At 40.7% G+C, this 22,083-nt stretch overlaps 1 protein-coding gene across 6 annotated transcripts in view; it reads right to left on the bottom strand.

Moving 5' to 3' along the window:
• FARS2 (phenylalanyl-tRNA synthetase 2, mitochondrial) overlaps window positions 1–22,083 on the bottom strand; it is a 537,047-nt gene that overhangs the window by 441,113 nt on the left and 73,851 nt on the right. The gene's annotated exons all lie outside the window — the stretch shown is intronic.

Below are 22,083 nucleotides of genomic sequence, written 5' to 3'. Positions count from 1 at the left end.
TTTTTCATATTAAGTCTTACAACAGCTCTGAAGAAACAGGTCCACTGTTTCTCTAGAAAGACATTAAGCAAGTGGGGGCAGCACCTCTAAGGTTCAGCACAGTGTGAACAATAAAATCTCCTGTCTCTCTCTTCTCTGTAAAAGGCCAAATATCTGCCCAAAGGTATAAAAAGAATAGAGGCAAATGCATAGATATCCACTATCTACTATGCTTGTTGTACATATAAGTACTAAAGCTTATTATTTAACAGTACAACTAAATAAAAATGAGGTCAATGTTTGCATGTCAAACGTTAAAGTTTGGTTTGTTTTACTTTCTACTTTGATAAATATTATATATTCTTTGATTATTGGTCACATAATTTCTCCAAAACTTAACCTCTAGAAGTAATAGTGAAAAACTCCTTCATGACACTTCTACACACTGAATCACTTGATGTAATTTTACATCACCTAATAGCATTGCTAATGTATTTAAAAGGGGGGGGGGTTACATTACAATTACTAATTGTTCATAACACGTTAATTTTCAACTAAAAATATTTGGTCAGAAGAAACAGTTTGAGATCGTTTTTATCTGAATGATATCTGTGCATTTAATTAAATCAATTCTAAATTTCAATATTGGTCAAAAAATAACATCAGTATGTAAGTACAAGACACAAATTTAAAAAAACACATCTATTTATAGTTTCACAGATACAGTCCATCAAACCAAAAAGCCTCAACACTCTTAAGAAGAAACATCAACACAAAGCACCTGCACATGGTTACCCTGCTGGTTAACTACAGATCTTTCCCGGGCATTTACTGGCTTATCATTTCTACCTGCCCTCTCTACAGTTTCCCTTTCCGGCCTAGGTCATAATGAAGGATCAGATGGGGGCAGAATTGAAAGGAACATGGAATTTGCAAATGTATGAGTCACTTAAAGCAGTAAAAACCCCTGAAGCGAGGACACTGATTTGGAAGTAGCCGTTTTGGATCACTACACGGTAGGAGAGTATGGTCACATATGCCAGGGAACCAACGGTCTCACAGGTCAAATGACAACAAACAGATGGTCACAGGACTTAGAAACCAAATTTAGTTCCACCAACTTCAGAGAAATCACTACGTCATCACAGAAATCATCAAAGGGCAATATCAGATCCTAACCATAATTGGTAGATAGAAAGCCTTGCTTCTCAAAGTAGGGCTTATATACACCTGGAGTCAGGTGGCAAAAGACAAGGGTTCCACATTACCACAAGACAAGCATGGCTCATCTGCCAAGACTGCAAATTTTGACTGAATCATTTCTTTTCCCCTGGGGAGATACATGAGTTTTTCGAATTATTTCCCTGATAGTAAGTGATTCACAATTATTTCATGTTTAAAGAAAAAAAAATAGGGAAATATTATAGAAGAGAACAAAGAAAAAAAATCATTAATGTTAAGCCAAAGCACCAAACTATAAAATATTCCACACTTGAGACCCCTCTTTAAGACTGCTTAGATCTCCAGGTGAGGGTAAGATACTGAGATGGAACATTCAATCTGCCCTGACATTATATCTTCAAGGTCAAGCTCTGACATCATCATTACAACTCTACCACCATCTCCGCCATGACCACCACTCATAAAATTTACTAAATATTCATTATTACATCTGAAACCATACTAAGTTCTTTATACACATTATCTCATCTACTGTTGCTAAGTCAATAGACTTGGGAATTTTAAATCTGTACTATCAGACTTTTTAAAAACTAATATTATTAATTGATAAATCATGTATATGGTAATAAATTCAAATGTTAAAAAAGGGTAAACAGTGAAAAGTAAACTTCGACTGCCTCCTCTACCTCCCTATAAACATTTTATATGTGTTATACAATTGTATGGGTGTATGTACACACATATACATATAAACCCCTTTCCCACAGACTTAATTTTTACACAAATGTTAGCATACTGTTCTGTATCATATTCTTACCAGTTAAGAATCTGCACTGATAATACTCCACAGAAGTCAAGTAGTACACATTCTTTATAATGGTGCAGAGTATTCCATATTCCATCACATGAAAGCCCCACCATGTATGTATTCAGCCACTTCCCCACTGATGAACATTTAAACTTTTTCCAATATTTTGTTAAAATGAATAAATCTATTTAAAAAATACCCTTGTACAAATATGTTTGCATACACATTCTAGCATTTTTAGGATAAACTCCTAAAAGTTGAATTGCAGGGTCAAATGGTTTATGTATTTTAAATTTCAACGGATACAGTCAAATGGATCTCCCAAGTGGCAATGCACTAGTTACAAGTCCCACCAATGAGCCCCACCACCAATTATGAGTGCCACATTCCCTGTACCCTTTGTAGAACCATAACTGATCAAACCGTTTCATCTCTATACTGCAAAAGAGTTTTACTAAAATAAAGTTACACTAAATAATTTTCAAGATTTTTTTTTTAAGTCGACTTTTGTGCAAAGGACTGTTGCTTAAACCACCATCCATGAAATCAAAGAGTTTAAAATGTAGGAAGCTGGAGCACCATGGTATTCACAGTGAAACGTAGAAATACATTTATAAAAGAACATATGATTAACAAGAGAACAGCATAAGGTCCCCAGAGGTACAGGAGGAGGAAGAGCAAATACAAACAACGACGGGGAATGCATTCATGGAAGTCAAGTCTGGACAGCCTGAAAAGTACAAGGAAGAGACAGCAGATGGTGTACAAACAAGGTGAGTGAAGGCAGACTTCAAAGTCAAACCAAATACTTATGCTGGATGCTACTGGTCTAATACTTGGGGTCTAATACTTGGCTAGGGGTTGCTCAAAATGCAAGTAGTCCAGTCAGACAAGAAAAGTAAAAAAAGCCAAATAATACAGTTTCACAAGAAACAGTGGCCAAAAAGAATTTCTACAAATCAACTCTAAATGGAAACCAGCAATTCAGAAAGGTTCTAGGTGACTATATCCTTTACACAAGGTTCAAAACCCTAGTAGGGCAGGACTATCTTTACACATTTTATAGATGCACTATAGGACTCTCTTAAAAACATCTACTTAATATGATCATATTGCTCAAAATAAAAGCAAATAAAAAATGATGCTACAACTTCGTGTTTTATCTTGCCGATAACTGCAATTCAGTCATTTCAAACCCAAGACAATAGCAAACTCCAGCAAAAACAAGGGTTTTGAAGGAAAAAGCCCTGGTTTCAAATCTAGCAAGTCATTGGGGCGCCTGGGTGGCTCAGTTGGTTGGGCAGCTGCCTTCCACTCAGGTCATGATCCCAGGGTCCTGGGATCGAGCCCCGCATCGGGCTCCCTGCTCAGCGGAAAGCCTGCTTCTCCCTCTCCCACTCCCCCTGCTTGTGTTCCCTCTCTCACTGTGTCTCTCTCTGTCAAATAAACAAATAAAATCTTTAAAAAAAAAAATCTGGCAAGTCATTTAATCTTCGAAACTTCATCTGCAAAATGGTTACAAATGCTATGCAAATGAAATTACATAGATATAAGAAAGAATGATTGATTGATAGATGGTATTTAAATCTAGAGAAAGAGAGAATCTACATATAGAATCTAGTTGGGTCCCTGACACACAATGAGCTCTACACACAACTTTTCTCTTTCCCCTTCCAGCCTACTTCAAGTAAAACCAAAATATATAGTACCACTTAAATACTGACTGCTCCCAAGCACATCTTTTAGCTTTCTCTAATTTCACTGACATAATTCCATCAAAGCATTAAAAAAAAAAAAAGTACTCAGTGATAAAGAATGCCTAGACAATTCAAAAAGAAGAATGGTACATTTTAGAAGTTAACAATATAAACAAACAAAAAGCATTTTGAATTAAAGAGGTCATATAAAAAACCCTATATTAATATAACATTCTTGATTTGATCTATAAACCTAAGAATTATTCATTTTGCTGAGTAAAAGGAAATTCCTAATATCTGCTCTTCTATATTCCTTAATACTGAACCACTATGTTTTTAATATAGCTCATCTGTTGTATAATTCTAGTCATCTTTGCATGAGCATTTACCCCATTTCCCCTTCCCATATTCTCACCAGTTGTGCTGGCACAATATCATGGGCAATATATTGACAAACAGTGTTGAAACCATGTAATATTGACCTTGTTTTCTTCATTTCCTCTCCTGACTCTAAAATAGCTTATCCCCAACATAACACAGGTATATATCTCCGGGAACATTAAAAGTAAGATTCTCTGAGAGAGCACGGTTTTAAATAAAGCAACTTAAGTTAATCTGAGTAGCTCAGCTACTTTAGGTATATCATCAATCATCAAAACCAGCCAGAAACTGCTAGAGTAGCATCTTCCAAACTTCACATAAATAAATCTGTGAGTTTCTTCACATGCCATGCTTTCAATTAGTCTTTTGATGGCTCTGCTCATTTTTTTTTTATAACCATATACTTCTTCCTATTGATTCTTAACACTTCATATATTGGCAGGAAACGACTGCCAACCTAATATAATGCCATGCATTTATGCAGCACTTTTAATTAAGTCATTTTGGAATCTCCTTAGCATTTTGATGAAGACGCGTTGTCTTCCTTGAAGTGAGGGCAGTTGAATTTGTCCTTGCATTTCCAGTACCTGGCCCAGTGCCTGCTATATGGTGCTCAGTATCTATCACGAGTTGCCAGAGTGACAAAGTCCTGGGTTTGAATCCCAGCTCCGGTACTTTCCAGATTTAACCTGGAACGTGAGCAAATCATGTGACCTCCCAGGCCTTTAGTTTCTTGTCTGAAAAATGGGGATGAATATCTGTTTCATAGAGTTTCTGTGAAAACTAAATGAAATAATGTATTTAAAATCATTTCCAGGTTAGCTGATACATAAGGGCTGAAGAAATTGTAGATGATTTTCACTAAACCACACATACATCCTCACTCAAATTCTGAGGTCATGTATTACATAGTTAATGTCAGACAATGGTTCAGTAAGTAATACCCCCCCACCCCCGCCTTTAAGGCCAGTAACTATAGAGAGGTGGGTACTAGGCCCTAAGAAGCAGCAAATGTTCTCTGGAAATCGCCTTGACCATTTTAGAATATTACCTACACCCTGTTTCATGGTCCAATTCTGTCAAAATTGATTTCACACTTCCTTTAGACTCAACCCTTCTATGACCCATTAACAACTATAATCTGAGTCTGAGGCCAGGTAAGCCCCAGTCCTCCCTGTGTCTACTATGTCCTTCCTTATTATCTAACCCTTGATATTCCATGACTGATCCTAACATTTCAGAGAAACACAGATGAATTTCACTAAAGCTAAGCTTCAGGGCCAGAGAAGAGGAAATCCCAGCCACAAAGAGAACACTATATTTTGAACCCTTCTGTGTGCCCAAGGAATCCGAAGAGGTATAACAAATACAGTATAACAGGCTGGACATGGGAGAAGCAGTGACATTTGAATGTGAAACATGGCTCTGGTTAATCTCTCATTATCAATATCTAAATACAAAGCATTTTAAAACTACAACTCATTAGTCTATAAACACACCTTGAAAGAGGCAACATTAAAATGAGGAAGACCATGACTAATTCAGCCAAGCAAAATAAGAGAGAAAATGAGATCTTTTATCTGAAGACTATCTTAAGTACAAAAACCTCAGAGTCCATAAGAAATGACAGTCCAAAAAACAGTTGGGTTAAGACTATAAATCAACAAGTATTAACGTAATGTCTACTACAATAATGCAAACATTTGCACAGTCTTTTAGAAGTTACAAAGTATGGCTCAGATCATGATCTCCCAGTCCTGAGATTGAGCCCCATGTCAGGCTCTGTGCTCAGTGGAGAGTCTACTTCAGATTCTCTCTCTCTCTCTCTCTCTCTCTCTCTACCTCTGCCCCTCCCCCCACCGTGTGTGTGCACGTGCACTCTTCTCTCAATAAATAACAAATCTTTAAAAATCTTTATAAGTTACAAAGTATATTCCAGCTACTAGTCAAATCTAACTACCCATCAGAATAGTAGGAATGGTTATATCTCTAGGGGCAGCTGGAGGCATATCCAAAGGGGTCTGTTAATGAACATGAAATTTCTTTGATGCTACATTTCTGATTTTTCCCTATTACATAATACCCCTATATTTGTTGTGATCATACATACATAATAAAACATCCATTAAAAAAATCCCTCAACATGGGGCGCCTAGGTGGCTCAGTTGGTTAAGCGTCTGCCTTCGGCTCAGGTCCTGATCCCAGGGTCCTGGAATGGAGCTCCGCATCGGGGCTACCTGCTCAGCGAGGAGTCTGCTTCTCCCTCTCCCTCTGCTTGTGCTCTCTCTCATTCTCAAATAAATAAAATCTTGAAAAAAAAAACCCTCAACAATGGGGTTCAGAAAACATTCAAGGTTAGTGAACACACTTAGGTGTTGGAAGGTGGCACGCCCAGAAATGCACTGCTGAATTCACTGTACCATCCCCACACACTCTCCTATGCTTCTCTTCCATTGAGCTGTTCCTGTTTTATAATAAAGCAGTAATTTTAAGTAAAGCACTTTCCTGGGTTCTGTAAGCCAATCTAGCAAATGATTGAATCTCAGGAGGGGGTTAAAGGGAACCTAAGATTTATAGCTGATTGGTGAGAGGTACAGGTGGCAAGCTGGGATGATGACTAGCTTCTGAAGGGGCTGGAAGGGAAGAGGGAATTTGCTGGAACCGAGCCCTTTACCTGAAGGGTCTAAGCTAAATCTAACTAAAGGGTAGTTAGTGCAGAACCAAATTTAATAGTAGAATACCCAGTTAGTATCTGGAGAGTTGGAAAATTGGTTAGTATGGGGGGGAAAAAAAAGGATGCATTTGCTATCAAAAATTTTATGAGTAAAGATAGCTCACAGGCATTTCAAACGTGGCAAGACAATTAAGAGACATGGTGAGTTCATTCCAGATTTCACTCACATTCTTTTTTTTTTTCCACTCACATTCCTGATTTTGAACCATCACTCTAATGCTTGGAGAAACTGAATAAGGAAAAGCACATGAATGACTGTGCAAATCCATATGCTATAGAATTTTTAAAATACTGCACCAGGTGGCTGACTTGAAATTACAAAAGAATTACATTCTATCCATTTCATTATGAGTTGAAGCAGCCCCCCATGCTTTAGAGCAAAAGGTTTATTAGAGTGATTGAAAATGCATGAAGCCAAGGTGGAGCTGAAACACAGCACTCTTACCACCCTCGAACCCACCCACCACATAAAGCAGGACCATTTCAGAAAGGTGTGCTCTGATCCTGCAGCTCAGATGGAAACAGCACTAGAGATGTTCCCTCCCTCTATCTACTCAGTTCAAGGCCAAGAATGGTGAACTTCACCATGGCTGCCCTCCACAGCAAGAGTTGGTTGGTGAAGGTTTGTAAGGTGTTATCAAGAAACAGTAGTGGGGAAAGAAGAGCTGTTTAAAACACAGAACTAGGCTCATCTGCAGAAAATAAACTTCTGTTTACATAAACCACTGTTGACAATGAGGTTCACAGAACACAGAACAACGTTCTAGGCCTTTGGAGGTGCAGTGTAAGGTGCTCACAACTAAAATGGCTCAGAAGCTACTCTTACTACAACTAAGAACTTACTACGGAGTTGTTCTTATTACAAAAGAATTCCTAACAGAATACATGTCATATCTTAAAAGCCAAAAGGAATAAAATAGGAGGCACCACAACATCTAAAATACACCGCATCACTCTTACTTCAAAATGAAAAAGTCAGAGTAATAAAAAGCTGAGACAGAGGTGTGACTGACCAGAGGACTGGCTTAGGAAACTGAGGCAGACATTCCCCCACGGGTCTATGGGGGTTCCTGAGAGCAGAGTTCAGCCAGAAACTCGGTCTCCCGAATTTCAAGTTGTTAATGTTTCATAACATGATATTAATCAAGTGGCTAACACAGGAACCTAATGAAAAAAAGGGGGGCATCCTACATTCACACCATTCATGCTCAAAACTAACAGAACAACAGGACTGCTCTGAAAGACCACACTATTATTCTCTAGACCACATTCTCAAATAACCATGCCCACAGTGGATTGAGGGTAGAAGAGGTCAGTGAGAAAGACTAAGCACTCTCCTGCTATAATTAAAACAACTTCCTACATAATGATAGACTCTTCCCAATTTATTTTCTTACAACATGGGGAGAAGAGGGTATTTAATTCTGGCCCGTCCTGAAGTCTAGTACAAATGGATGTCTGATTTAACAGGAACAAAAATAAAGGGTATACATTTAGTTATTTTAAGATCTAAAACTACTAAGATCAGTATTTTTAGGTGACCTACAAAGAGCAGCATGAATTGGAAGGACTTTTTACTCTTTAAGAACAGATTCCTTCTATCCCCTGCCTGATCTCTGAAGGGGGTAAAATTTCCCAATCTGCTACTAGAAGTCAGCTGGACAAACCAGGAGTCAGTATGTTGTTTCAGCAATCAATACCAACACCCAGTGGAACCCACAAAGTGGGAATCAACACAAGGCAAGGGGCAGTGCAGGTGTACCTGTCTGCCTGCCCATCCCCCCAACTTTCCATTCTTAAGTGAGGCAGTCTGTGGTCTAGTCACTCCAGGATTAAGGCTGAGAAAGGAGAAAAGGAGGAAAAGTTCATCTCAGAGCTGAATGGTGTGCAAGGACGCAGGTTGGACACTGAAAACCCTACGGGCAATCTTCGCCATCTATAACATCACCTTTTCTGTGTTCTCTTCACCAACTTCACAAACTAGATGTCACGTCAAATAACAGAAAGAGTGTGAAATAAAAACTGGTAGCATTAGTGCCAATTTAAATTGAGAGACTATAAATAAATTTATTTAAGTAAAAGATAAATGTTTCTTTATTTCTTCTTAAGTAAAAGAGAAATAAAATTTCTTTCTCTTTCTTGTTTTTCCAGGGTGGGGGTTAACTCAGCTGAGTGCTTGAAAGGCACGATCTCCCTCACGAGTGTTAAATGCGCTATCACCCCAGCATAAGGAATCAGGCTAAGGAGCAGGTGCATCCATGAGGAGCCTGGGCAGATTTACCATGCTCATGATTATGTTTTCACAGATCTTTTCAGTTTTTCTTGTGTGTAATGCCCTTAACTGTGGTCTGGCTACCACAGTGGTTAGCTGTACTATTAGTTGAAATTCATGGAAGGGTATTTAGGGCTAGTTATCAGAGGCTGGTATGTAAATTAATGCAAAGTATATGTAAATAGGTCTCAAATTCAAAATGTTGCCTCTTGGGAAAGAACAGTCCACACCCCAATGGCGTGCTCCCCACACTCACTACTCCAAGCATCTGAGAGAGCGCTGATGGGAGGGCTCACTCGGGGTCTCACATGTGGCTGGTACACTCCGGGCCCAGGTTTCAGAAGGAGCAGAGTGACAAGGCCATTGTCCTGAGAACACAAAGCCTTCACAAAGGTGGCAGAGGAGTGAGAAAAAGGAGGAGTCTGGCTATTTGCTCAGCAGCCCCAAGCCCAGCCAATCTCCAGTCCCTGCTGGTGCCAGTGAGTTGGGGAGAAACCTGACCTGTCCTTGATAAAGACCTCCAGGAGGACTTCAAAGCAGCCACTGGAGCCATGGGGACATCAGCCACGTGGGCAAGGCTTCCTCCCCAGACTTGCCAGGATGGACCTGTGCCTGATGTTAATGATTTCATTGAGAGGAATGAAAAGTGTTGCTCCTGACAACATGTCAGGGTCCCTGCTCTAGAATCGTGTGATCACTCTGTCTAGAATAAATATCCCTTCAGTTAGCAGCCTAACTTGTGCTTACCCTGGGGCTCAGCGTAAGCCCTGAGTCCAGGGAGTTACAGAGCAGAGTGAAGAAGTAGGGGCAGAGTTAACTCTCCACTGATGGTCACTTGACATAAAGCCAAGCTAAACCATCCTGGATCAAGCACCTTTGGAGCTGCTCCAAGTCATATAAGGATGAGATAGGAGGTAATTTTTCAGAGCAAATAATGTGGATGCACATTCTGCATTGTAAAAACACACAGACACACAGCTTAACAAAAACACTGTACCTGTGAATGATCTCAGTAGTAGCTGAGAAGGCACCTCAACACTTCCTCCCTGACATTTGGTATTGAGTGTTATTTCAAATCTGCCAATTAATCCTTCAGAATGTATCCTTTTATACTCATTTCTTTTATTATTAGTAGTGTTTAAAAGGTTTCCATACATTTTTATTAAACTATTGTACTTTTTTTAAATTGACAATGTTTGACATTTTTAATACCAAAGCGATGATTGTTTTATAACCATTTTGTTCATCACACATATTGCAAATATGAGAAATATTTGGTCATTTCCATCTCGTCCTTTTTTATGGTGCTTGATAAAAAAAAGTAATCATTTGAAAAATCTGATCACTAAGCATAAATCATACTACCTTCCTAAACAAGTAGAAAATTTTTTTCATGGCTAGACTGAAAATACATGCAGAATACTTCTGATAGTTTGTTTTAGGAACCTGTTATTTGAGCTGTTAAGATTATGCTACATGACATAAACCACCAGAAACGCTTGTGGCCCCTGCTCTTCAGCAACTGAGTGATCCCTTGCACTCCTGATGCTTAGAGGAAGCTGGACACTGCTGTAACAGGCCCCTGACAGGAAGGCAGACAAAACAGGTGGGATCATTCCAGTCCCACCTGCAACTGGAAGGCAGAGCGGGCAGCACTCAGCATACCCATTAGGAAGAAAAATTAATAATGCACCACTCTGGCAATTTCTTTAGCTGCTGTATTCGAGCTGGAAATAGATTTGCTTCAAGTGCTCTGGCACGCAGTATGTCAGCAATTCCTCTCCCCTTTGACAAAGGAAAAACAAAAACAACACAGACTTTAAAATGTCCCCCAGAGCTTCCATCTTACAAGGGGATGAGATATCCAAGAGGAACTGATATGCTATATATCTATAGAATAGACAAGCAACATACACATATTCTTTTTAACATAGAAAGACTCAACAAAATTAAAAGGAGCATGTTTAAAAGTAAAAGCCATTTTTGAAAAATGCTCAGATTTCTCAGGCTCTGCACCCAGGACGTGCATGGGAAGTACAGGGAGCCAGATGTTTGCAGGTGCTTGCTAACAACCCCTTCCCTGCAGCAAGATGGCATTTCTCCCCACGTGACAATCTAAGGAGGCAGGGAAGTGACAAAGGAAGTATGTGGTCGGTTCTCAGTGGAAAGCGAGCGTGACTCCCCTTCAACTGAACACGTCTTCCCGGAAGCAGGACTACAGCTCAGGGGCTGTGAGCCAAGCCGGGAAGGCAGAGGAAAGGCTCAAAATGGCTCAACTGCTCCTTCACCAGTATGTTCAAAACACATGCAAGTCGCAGACCAAGAGCTGAGAAAGGGGAGGGATGATGGCTGAGAGCTGGGAGGGTCCACACGCTCACAGAACAGTGCGGGCAACTGCAGCAAACACCTTGGTGGAAAATCGTCATCTCCTCCCTGCAGTTATCCCTGAGAAGAGTAGTGACTGGTAGGCAGGGGAAGAGAAAGTAGAATAGATGATAAATTAATTCGTATGGAGAGCAAATCCCAGAGGCTGCCTATTAGTTTCAAGCAGGTAAGCTGGATACGCATTATCCCGGCTCTTTTCTGAGTAATTTCCCGCCCGGTGCACCGGGAGCTGCTATCACGGCAGAACCAGGGCCAGCCGTGCAAAATCCTCGGTGAGGGCAGCTTCCTGCCTGCCGTTCCCTAAGGCCCAGCGGTACTGAGCCCTCCACCAGCCTGGTCACTCCTCTCTGGCCTCCAGGTGGCTGGCAGGGAATCTTGGTTAGAGTCTGGGTGGCCGCTGCTCTCCATCCTAGATCATCGTATCGTAACAGAAACTCCTGATGAAAAGTCTGTGAGACTTAAAAGCCTAACTCACTACTTATGTGATTTGGGGTGTAAGGAAAACAGTAGGAGGTCTTTCGAGCATCCCTTAGAACATTACAGAAAAATAACCCCACCTTCGTAAGACCAAGCCTTGGTACCTGTACCGCACAAAGCAGGATAAGTCCAAGATGGCATGAAAGGTTGTAATACACACTATCTTGTCCATCATAACGATGTCACTTTACATGACCCCGTGGGTGTTTAAAATAAGCATTAGAACATAAAGAAAAACTTTCTTGTCAACAAAACCAAAAGACAACCGACAGAATGGGAGAAGATATTTGCAAATGACATATCAGATAAAGGGCTAGTATCCAAAATCTATAAAGAACTTATCAAACTCAACACCCAAAGAACAAATAATCCAATCAAGAAATGGGCAGAAGACATGAACAGACATTTCTGCAAAGAAGACATCCAAATGGCCAACAGACACAGGAAAAAGTGCTCAACACTGCTCAGCATCAGGGAAATCCAAATCAAAACCTCAATGAGATACCACCTCACACCAGTCTGAATGGCTAAAATTAACATGTCAGGAAACGACAGATGTTGGCGGGGATGTGGAGAAAGGAGAACCCTCCTACACTGTTGGTGGGAATGCAAGCTGGTGCAACCCCTCTGGAAAACAGTATGGAGGTTCCTCAAACAGTTGAAAATAGAGCTACCATATGATCCAGCAACTGCACTACTGGGTATTTAACCCAAAGATACAAATGTAGGGATTTGAAAGGGTACGTGCACCCCGATGTTTATAGCAGCAATGTCCACAATAGCCAAACTGTGGCAAGAGCCAAGATGTCCATTGACAGATGAATGGATAAAGAAGATGTGGTCTATAGATATACAATGGAATATTATGCAGCCATCAAAAGGAATGAAGTCTTGCCATTTGCAACAATGTGGAGGGAACTGGAGAGTGTTATGCTGAGCGAAATAAGTCAATCAGAGAAAGACAAGTATCATATGACCTCACTGATATGAGGAATTCTTAATCTCAGGAAACAAACTGAGGGTTGCTGGAGTGGTGGGGGGTGGGAGGGATGGGGTGGCTGGATGATAGACATTGGGGAGGGTATGTGCTATGGTGAGCGCTGTGAATTGTGCAAGACTGTTGAATCACAGATCTGTACCTCTGAATCAAATAATTCTTTATATGTTAAAAAAAAAGAAGAAGAAAAAGATAGCAGGAGGGGAAGATAAAAAAAAAGAAAAGAAAATCTTCCTTTACAAGGAAAATATTACAGTTTAGAGGAAAAATTTCTAGAATTTTTACATCTATGATAATGAAATTATATGCTTTATTGTACTCCTGTAGGTATATCATCAGCACCTCCATAGTAAACGTTTATTTTTCAGCTCTAAAAACACAGATGCTTTAAAAAACAAAATAAAGCAAGACAAAAAAACCCATCTAGAAACACAGACTTACTGTTGTCTTAAGCTAATAAAAGTAGTAATGCTCCAGTGTCCTTTAAGGAAAAAGCTTTCAGGGGCGCCTGGGTGGCTCAGTAGGTTAAGCGTCTGCCTTTGGCTCAGGTCATGATCCCAGAGTCCTGGGATCTAGTCCTGAGTTGGGCTCCCTGCTCAGCAGGGAGCCTGCTTCTCCCCTGCTTGTACTCCCTCTCTCTCACTCTCAAGTAAATAAAATCTTAAAAAAAAATAAAAAGGAAAAACATTCAAACAAAATAAGAACTTTTGGTAGGGATTAGAGAAGATGGGAACTTTCACATATAAAAGAATAGAACCCACAGTAATCAAGATTTTGATTAATTGCACAGGAGCTTTATTCAGTTGAACAGGAATACTCACTTGGAAATCAAACTCCCATATCATCCCCGGGGGGAGCATTTTTGGAAATTTCCCTCTGGACACAAGTTTTTATCTTCCAATATAGACAAAATGCAAAACAAACCAGGACCCACTGCAGACAGCAGAAGAGGAGTCCCGGCTGGGACAGCACTGAGAGGGCCTGGATGTCACATTTCCAGGAGCCCCACTGGATGAGGGCTTCCACCAGAACCCTCCGCCCACTCAACAAGAGCTCTCAGGGGCAGTTTGCTTACTTCCCCACCCCATCAAAACCAAAACAAAACAACCAAGAAAAAAACATACCTTAAGGCTTTAGTTTCCCATTTAAAGCAGGCAAATCATCCAATTGTAAATTCTAACAATGGAAAAACAAATCTACTTGCTAGCTGGCAAAACCAGTACTCTTTAATGAGAACATGCTCTATGCTCCACAATCTCATCAGGAATACCCATTGTTCAATGTGCTATATAATCAACTTCCCTATGCACAGGCAAACATGCATTGTTTTTATAAAAGAGAGATTATACTCTACACTTTTATTATGTTTTTAAATACCCAATGTTACTGCAACCATTCTACAAGTTCGTTGAAACATTCCAATGGCTACATAATATTAAATCAAAAGAACATATTATCATTTATTTCATCATTTTCCTATAGGGCATCGAGATCGTGTCCCATGTAATTTTGTATCTATATGATCATTTGATGAACATTTGACTCAACAGATTGCAAACATTTCTGTTTGTATTTCGTGACCATTATATTCTCATTACATACCCATACCTGAAATATGCTAGGTAGACTATAGCATCAGATGAATAAATGAATGAACCTAGCCTTTGATCCTTGCTTCATATGAGCCTCATTCAGAAAACATTCCTGATCCATCTCAGCTACACACAGCATTCCACCTCTCTTCTGAAATGCCCTGTAGTTCTTTTTTTGTAACAACATTGCAGAGAAAAGAGAAAGAAATACTATTTGGTGAGCACTGTTACAGACACTGCAATAATCACATTCAAGAAGAAAGTCTGTGCCAAAAAAGGTTGCACCTCTGGCAAAGGACACGCCAAAAACCTACCAATAAATTTTCCAGAACTTTTCAGTGGCCTCACCAAGCAGTCTGACTGGAAAAAGCTCAGGTCCCACCCTAAAAGAGATCTCTGAGCCCTACACCTGGGGACAGTCTGAGAGGACAATAGCCAGGAGCACTCTACAGCTCAAGAGGATCTGCCATTGCGGCTGAAGCAGGGCCAGGGAGGTGTAAGCTCAACTTTCTAGCTCCTCTATGAATTTAGGCACATGGTAGCCGCCCAATAAATATAGTTGTTTGACAAATACTTATCATACATATTATTATAGCTTCTAACATCCCCTCAGGAGTCAAAACATTAACTACTTGGATACATTTATTGGTACATTAATAGAAAAGGATTGGGCTAGGGAGAGAGGCTCTTCCAACTCAACAAGTAAACTTTAAATATACAAAAGATGTTCAGCCTAAAGTCATCAGTCCACATTTGCTCTCTAACTCAGAAGGATTTGATGTGAGGCAGGAGAAGACCAGGTTTAGAACTGGAAGACGCTCCTCCAAAAGCTGTAACATCAAGGCAGCCAACTTGCATGCCAAAGGGCCTACAAGACACCATCCCTCCTGTAAATAGGAGTCCATACACCCTTAGTGTTTCCAGCACCGGACAGCTTCATTTTTCTTTCACATTTTCAAGGCAATATTTGTACTCAGGACCATATCCTGCTGCGAAGATTGGAGACAAATTAATTCACAAGGAGCTCTGAAAAGCGCTATACAAAGTGGCTGGTTGTCTCATCTCTCATATGACTGAATTATCCATTTAAGACACAGTATAACCAACTTCAAAAGAATGGCAAATCCGGGACCCTGGCACCCCCAGATCTGAGCCACGGGAGCCATAGAGTACTTGGTAGAGAGCACTAGCTAGGATAGGAGCTCTGCCACTTGCCCTCTCCGTGCTATCAACAAGCTGCTTACCCTTCCTCAGCATTCACTTCCCAATCTGCTAAATGGATATCTGTGGCTAAAATGAATTAGGAAGGCAGAGAAAGTCTTTGGACAACATACAGTAAATGCTGTTACTTGTCAGTATAATATCATTACAGTACAATCTGCTCAAGGCAGTGACAACCCTATATTATCTAAGACAAACACACATGAGACCCATTCAAATCAGTAATCACCTCCTACAGTCCATCATCAAAAGCAACTCAGAAAGTAAGATATTAAGTGCTTACCCATTAATATTTGTGTTTCTTTCTACAGAACCATCTCCCCTCACCACAAACATAGCAGAAGGGAGGGAGAGGACCAGGGGAAGAGAGAAAGGCTCCAAGTACAGGTAATCTCTGAAGTTTCACCAGGTATAGGTAGAGGGGCTGGCCTCTCCACTCCCCAGAGGGCCCCTGGCCATCCCATCAACTTAACCATCACAGTTATTTTGTCCTCAATGCTTCTGAATGCCATGGGAGTGCCAGATAGCTTTAAGGCCACAGCACTTTGCACACCTCCATCCTCTATTGGACAAAGTCCTCTGAGCTGGCCAGGCCATATACACACAGCTGGGAAAAGGTGATTCAGCCTAAGACTCCACGACCATTGCTGGTATTGGGGGGTGGGGGGATCAGGAGACCACAGGGAAAAAGTGGGAGAGTTATGTTCAGGTGGTAGTCTTGATCTCCTGACTAGGCAGAGACTTACAGTCACTTTGGCTATTCTGCTGGCTTCCACCCAGACTCCTGGAACTCATGCAACTGATTTTCTGTCTTAGAGAACAAAATAAAGGTGGGAATGACAATACTCTGCTGTTTGGGTTGACAGAGACGCTAGCCTCTACCTCAAAGGATGGAGAAGGACAACACTGTTGGTGGGATCAGCTATAGGCAGGGACTTCATTATGACAGAATGCCCTCCAGCACCTGGGGTGTCTTAGTAGCCCAAAGCCAGCAGATGGTCATTAATTCTTGATGCTTCAGGCCCATCACTGAGTCGTGGATCTCTTCCTACTTGTAGCCCATGGACAGCATTAACTCAGGCTGCCGGGGATCATTGTAGTCAGGGAGAGCTCAATGTATAGCAGCTTCAGTTCCTCTTCAGGGCCCATGTTTATCCACGGGTCTCTCATGATTTCCTCTAAAATGCCTCTGTCACTGTGGCTGTGGATCAGGAATTTCTTAAGCAGATTTTCAGTGTCTATGGACATGAAGAAAGAAAAGTCGTGTATTTCACACAATACCCATTCCCACAGTCTTTGAATTCTAATCCCTCAAAAGGCAGGAAACTGATGACCATCATAAAAAAGGATGACTTCAATGCTCTACACATCCACTGAAGTGGCATAATAATTATGGCTCCATAAGAATTCCAGGGAATAAGGGAGTGTCTGCCACAGAAGGTATTCAGCTTATTGACGATGGTGAACACGTCATACCAAAGTCAATCTGCAACCTGGACATCAAAAAAGCAGGATCTCGGGCTCTAGGTCCCTGTGGACAATACACTTCTGGTGGAAGCAGCACTGTACAGTGGACACTCTCCAGAAAAATTTGCTACAAGCCTCTTTCTCATGTGGCCATGGTCCAATAGATAATCAAACATCCGCTAGCATATATCCTGACCAGATAGAATGTTCGTGGGTCAAGATCATCTCAAACGGTTTCACATTATTAGGGTAATTAAAGACCTTCATGCTTTGGAATTCAAGGAATAGTCTCTGGAGGCTGTAAAATCTCTGCTAACTCCTACTAATGACCTTCACAGCCACTTTTGTCCCATAATGTGCCAAGTCAACATGACCTTGATGAAGCTGCCCTGCCTAATGGTCTTAAGGAGCTGGTAATTGTTGACATGTATGTCCGCATCAGTATGGGTTGCTACAAAGCCCTGCAGCATGGTAACTTGCTAACTACACCAACAATACTAGCTAACAATATCAACTAAAAAAAAAAAAAAAAAAAGAATAAAAAAGAAAAAATTGGAAAAATATAAAAAAGAAAATAAGAGAATTGAAAAAATAAGGAAAATTTTTAAAAAATAAGGACAAAAGAAAGTAAAAGAATTTTAAAAAGGGAAATACTTTATAAAGAATTACAGAATAAGAAAAAAAGAGAGAGAGAGAGAGAGAGAAAGAACAAATAAAATAGACAAAAGCCAAAAAGGCAAAAAGCTAACTGGTCAACGTCCCTAAGGTCACCAAAAATCAGCTTCTTCGGTAAAAGAACCAAAGCCTTTGGCAGAGCCACGGACTCCTGCAGGTACTTAGAGTTCACTAACAATGGTTCCTTATGCCATCATAGCAAGAAATGCACCAATCATGAATGGGGATAATCCACAGTGCTTTCTTTCTCACATTTGTCTCAAGACTGCCCCCTGGGAGGGGGGGGTTCCCCGAAAGATGTTTTTGTTTATCTAGTTGATAGTCATCAATATTAACTTTATGAAAATTTAAAACAAATAATATGCTTCAGTGGCCCTTTCAGTTCCAGTTTGAAAAGCTATAATAATGTTTGGCTTTTAAAGAGCTCATATGTCTACACTTAATATATTCAATTCTTTTTTTTTTTAAGCTCTGAGTGATCTCAAAATGATGCCACAATAACCGCAGGATGATACACTAATGAAAATTTCTGTGACATAAGACATAATAAGGTACATTATTAATATACATAAAGTCAAAGAGAAAAAGACTTTCGCTATATTTTCATTTGTTATGTCCATTTCAGTAATCTTTAAATGCAGAGGTTGCAGCTGTGGGTTGAGAAAGTTACTCGCTTTTCTAAGCCAACAAGCCAAAAAACTCCATGTCTGTATTATTCAGCATGGGTGCAGGCATGGCTGCTGGGTGCTGGGCACGGCACCAGTGCCTCAGGGGAGGGAAGTGAGAAGCCCCTTCATTTATTCCTTCTCTGTCCTCCTCCAATCATTCTGTACATCCAAGTTTCTGACCTGTATCATTTTCCTTCTCTCTGAAGAACTTTTAACACTTCTTGACAGGCATATTTACTAGTGGAGAGTTCCTTCAATTTTTATTTGTCTGTGAAATTCTTTCTTTCTACTTCACTTTTGCGGGGTAATTTTAATAGATAAAGGCATGCCTTGAAGATATTGTGAGTTCAGTTCCAGACAACCACAATAAAGTGAAACTGTAATAATATGAGTCAAAAGGATTTCTGGGTTTCCCACTGCATAAAAAAGCTATCTTTACATTATATTGTAGTCTCTTAAGTGTGTAATAGATTATGTCTGAAAAACAATGTGCATGACCTATTTAAAAAAGACTTTATTGCTGGAGGCGGAGCAAGATGGCAGAGGAGTAGGAGACCTGGATTTCCTCCGGTCTCAGGAATTCAGCTGGATAGGGATCAAACCATTCTGAACACCTACGAACTCAACAGGAGATCGAAGAAAAGAATAGCAGCAACTCTCTGAACAGAAAAGCGACCACTTACTGGAACAGAACAGACGGAAAAGTGAATCCGAGGCGATATTTGGGAGGATGGATGGCGGGGGAGGGGGCCTCCATCGGCCACTTCTGGCAAGTGCTAGAGCCGCGGAGCACAAAATCGGAACTTTTAGAAGTCAGCTCCACTGAGGGACGTCGCTCCAGTGGCTAAGCGGGGGAGGAACCCTCGCGGGACAGTGTGGTCTCAGGACCCTCGGGGTCACAGAAAGACCGGGGGTGCCTGAGTGCGGCAGAGCTCCCAGGTGTTGGGAGCAGGGAAGCCGGCTGCAGAGACGGAGCCATGGCACGAGATCTCAGCTCAGGGTGGCCATAAACTGTGATCCGTGGCCCAGTCGGGCCACTGCTCCTCCAGCAGGGACCCAACAAGCGGCAGATCCGGAGAGACTCCCCTTCCTGCCCCGGGAGGAGCGGCGCGGGAACGCATCGCAGGGATCTGCGGGTTTGGAGACTCCACACCGAGTCGGGTGCCAGAGATAGAAACGCTCGGTCACAGGCCAGGTGAGCACGGAGTGCGGCCGGAGACCTGGGACATGGGAGTGACTGACTACTTTTATCTGGGGGCGCACTGAGGAGTGGGGCCCGGAGTTCTCAGCTCCTCCAGGCGGAGATTGGGAGGCCACCAATTTCACTCTCGTCCTCCAAAGCTGTCCCGAGAACTTGCAGGGTAAAAAAGCTCCAGAGAGCAAACCCCAGCAGATTGCTTAGCCCAGACTCACAAGGGCGGGGCAATTCCGCCTCCGGCAAAGACACTGGGGAACCACGACAACAGGCCCCTCCCCCAGAAGATCAGCAGGAACAGCCAGCAAGCCAAGACAAAGCTTACCCATCAAGGAGAATGGGAGAACTCCAGCACTAGGGGAATACTGCACATAGAATTCATGGCTTTTTTTGCCACAATTTTATTGGTTTTTCAAAGTTAATTTTTTTTAACTTTTTTCTTTGAATTTTTCTTTTTCCCCTTTTCAACCAAAATCTTATCAATCCCTTTTTGAAAAAAAAATTTTTTTATTTTTCATTTTTAGACTCATATTCTATCCCTTCATAGTAGATGCCCTTATTTTTGGCATATATATATAAGTTGTTCTCTCTTTAAAATCTTGAGATACAATTTCTTCTAACAGATCAAAAGATCAAAATATACCCTAAATCACTAGTGTATGGCTTTGTTCTAGTCTCCTGCCTGATCACATTCTCTCCCTTTCTTCTTTTTTTTTTAAATCTTCTTTCTTTTTTCAAACAGCTTATCTTATCAATTCCTTCTATAAAATCTTTTATAATTTTCATCTTTACACTCATCTTCCATCCCTTCATTTTATCAACCCTTATTTTGTACATATATAAGTCTTTCTTTAAAATTGCAGGAGGCACTTTCTTCTAACAGACTAAAATACACCCAAAATCTAGTGCGTGGCACTGATCTATTAACTAGCCTGATCATATCTGATCCGATTCTGTGTTTTTTGTTTTATTTTGCTCTGTTTTTGTTTGTTTTTATCTTATTCTTTTTTTCTCTCTCTTTTTTCTTTCTTACTCTTTCTTTTCCCCTGGTTTCAGGTCTTTCTGACTTGTTTAGAGTATATTTGCTGCGGACGTTGTTAACCTGTTAGCATTTTGTTCTCTCATTCGTCTATTCTCCTCTGGACAAAATCACAAGAAGAAAAAAATCACCTCAGCAAAAAGAACAACTGGTAGTACCATCTGCCAGGGACCTACTCAATACAGACATTAGTACGATGTCAGACCTAGAGTTCAGAATCATGACTTTAAAGATACTAGCTGGGCTTGAAAAAAGCATGGAAGTTATTAGAGAAACCCTTCCTGGAGAAATAAAAGAACTAAAATCTAACCAAGTCGAAATCAAAAAGGCTATTAATGAGGTGCAATCAAAAATGGGGGCACTAACTGCTAAGATAAATGAAGCAGAAGAGAGAATCAGCAATATAGAAGACCAAATGATGGAAAATAAAAAAGCTGAGAAAAAGAGAGATAAATAACTACTGGATCACGAGGGCAGAATTCGAGAGATAAGCGATATGATAAGATGAAACGACATTAGAATAATTGGGATCACAGAAGAAGAAAGAGAGAGAGGGGCAGAAGGTATATTGGAGCAAATTATAGCAGAGAACTTCCCTAATATGGGTAAGGAAACAGGCATCAAAATCCAGGAGGCACAGAAAATCCCTCTCAAAATCAATAAAAATAGGTCAACACCCCAACATCTAATAGTAAAACTTACGAGTCTCAGAGACAAAGAGACAATCTTGAAAGCAGCTCGGGAGAAGAGATATGTAACCTATAATGGTAGAAACATTAGATTGGCAACAGACCTATCCACAGAGACCTGGCAGGCCAGAAAGGACTGGCATGATATCTTCAGAGAACTAAATGAGAAAAATATGCAGCCAAGAACACTATATCCAGCTAGGCTGTCAGTGAAAATTGAAGGAGAGATAAAAAGGTTCCAGGACAAACAAAAACTAAAGGAATTTGCAAACACGAAACCAGCCCTACAAGAAATATTGAAAGGAGTCCTCTAAGCAAAGAGAGAGCCTAAAAGCAGCATAGACCAGAAAGGAATACAGACAATATACCGTAACAGTCACCTTACAGGCAATACAATGGCACTAAATTCGTATCTTTCAATAGTTACCCTGACTGTAAATGGGCTAAATGCCCCAATCAAAAGAAACAGGCTATCACATTGGATAAAAAATCAAGACCGATCAATATGCTATCTGCAGGACATTCATTTTAGACCCAAAGACACCCCCAGATCGAAAGTGAGGGGTTGGAAAACAATTTACCATGCTAATGGACACCAGAAGAAAGCTGGGATGGCAATCCTTAT

Source organism: Eumetopias jubatus, unplaced genomic scaffold (genome assembly GCF_037043125.1).
Source record: "Eumetopias jubatus isolate StellerSeaLion01/CBP00866 unplaced genomic scaffold, mEumJub1_p1.0 scaffold_6, whole genome shotgun sequence".
NCBI lineage: Eukaryota > Metazoa > Chordata > Mammalia > Carnivora > Otariidae > Eumetopias > Eumetopias jubatus.
Note: the sequence above shows the minus strand (reverse complement) of the source record. Positions and strands in the feature narration are given on the sequence as shown.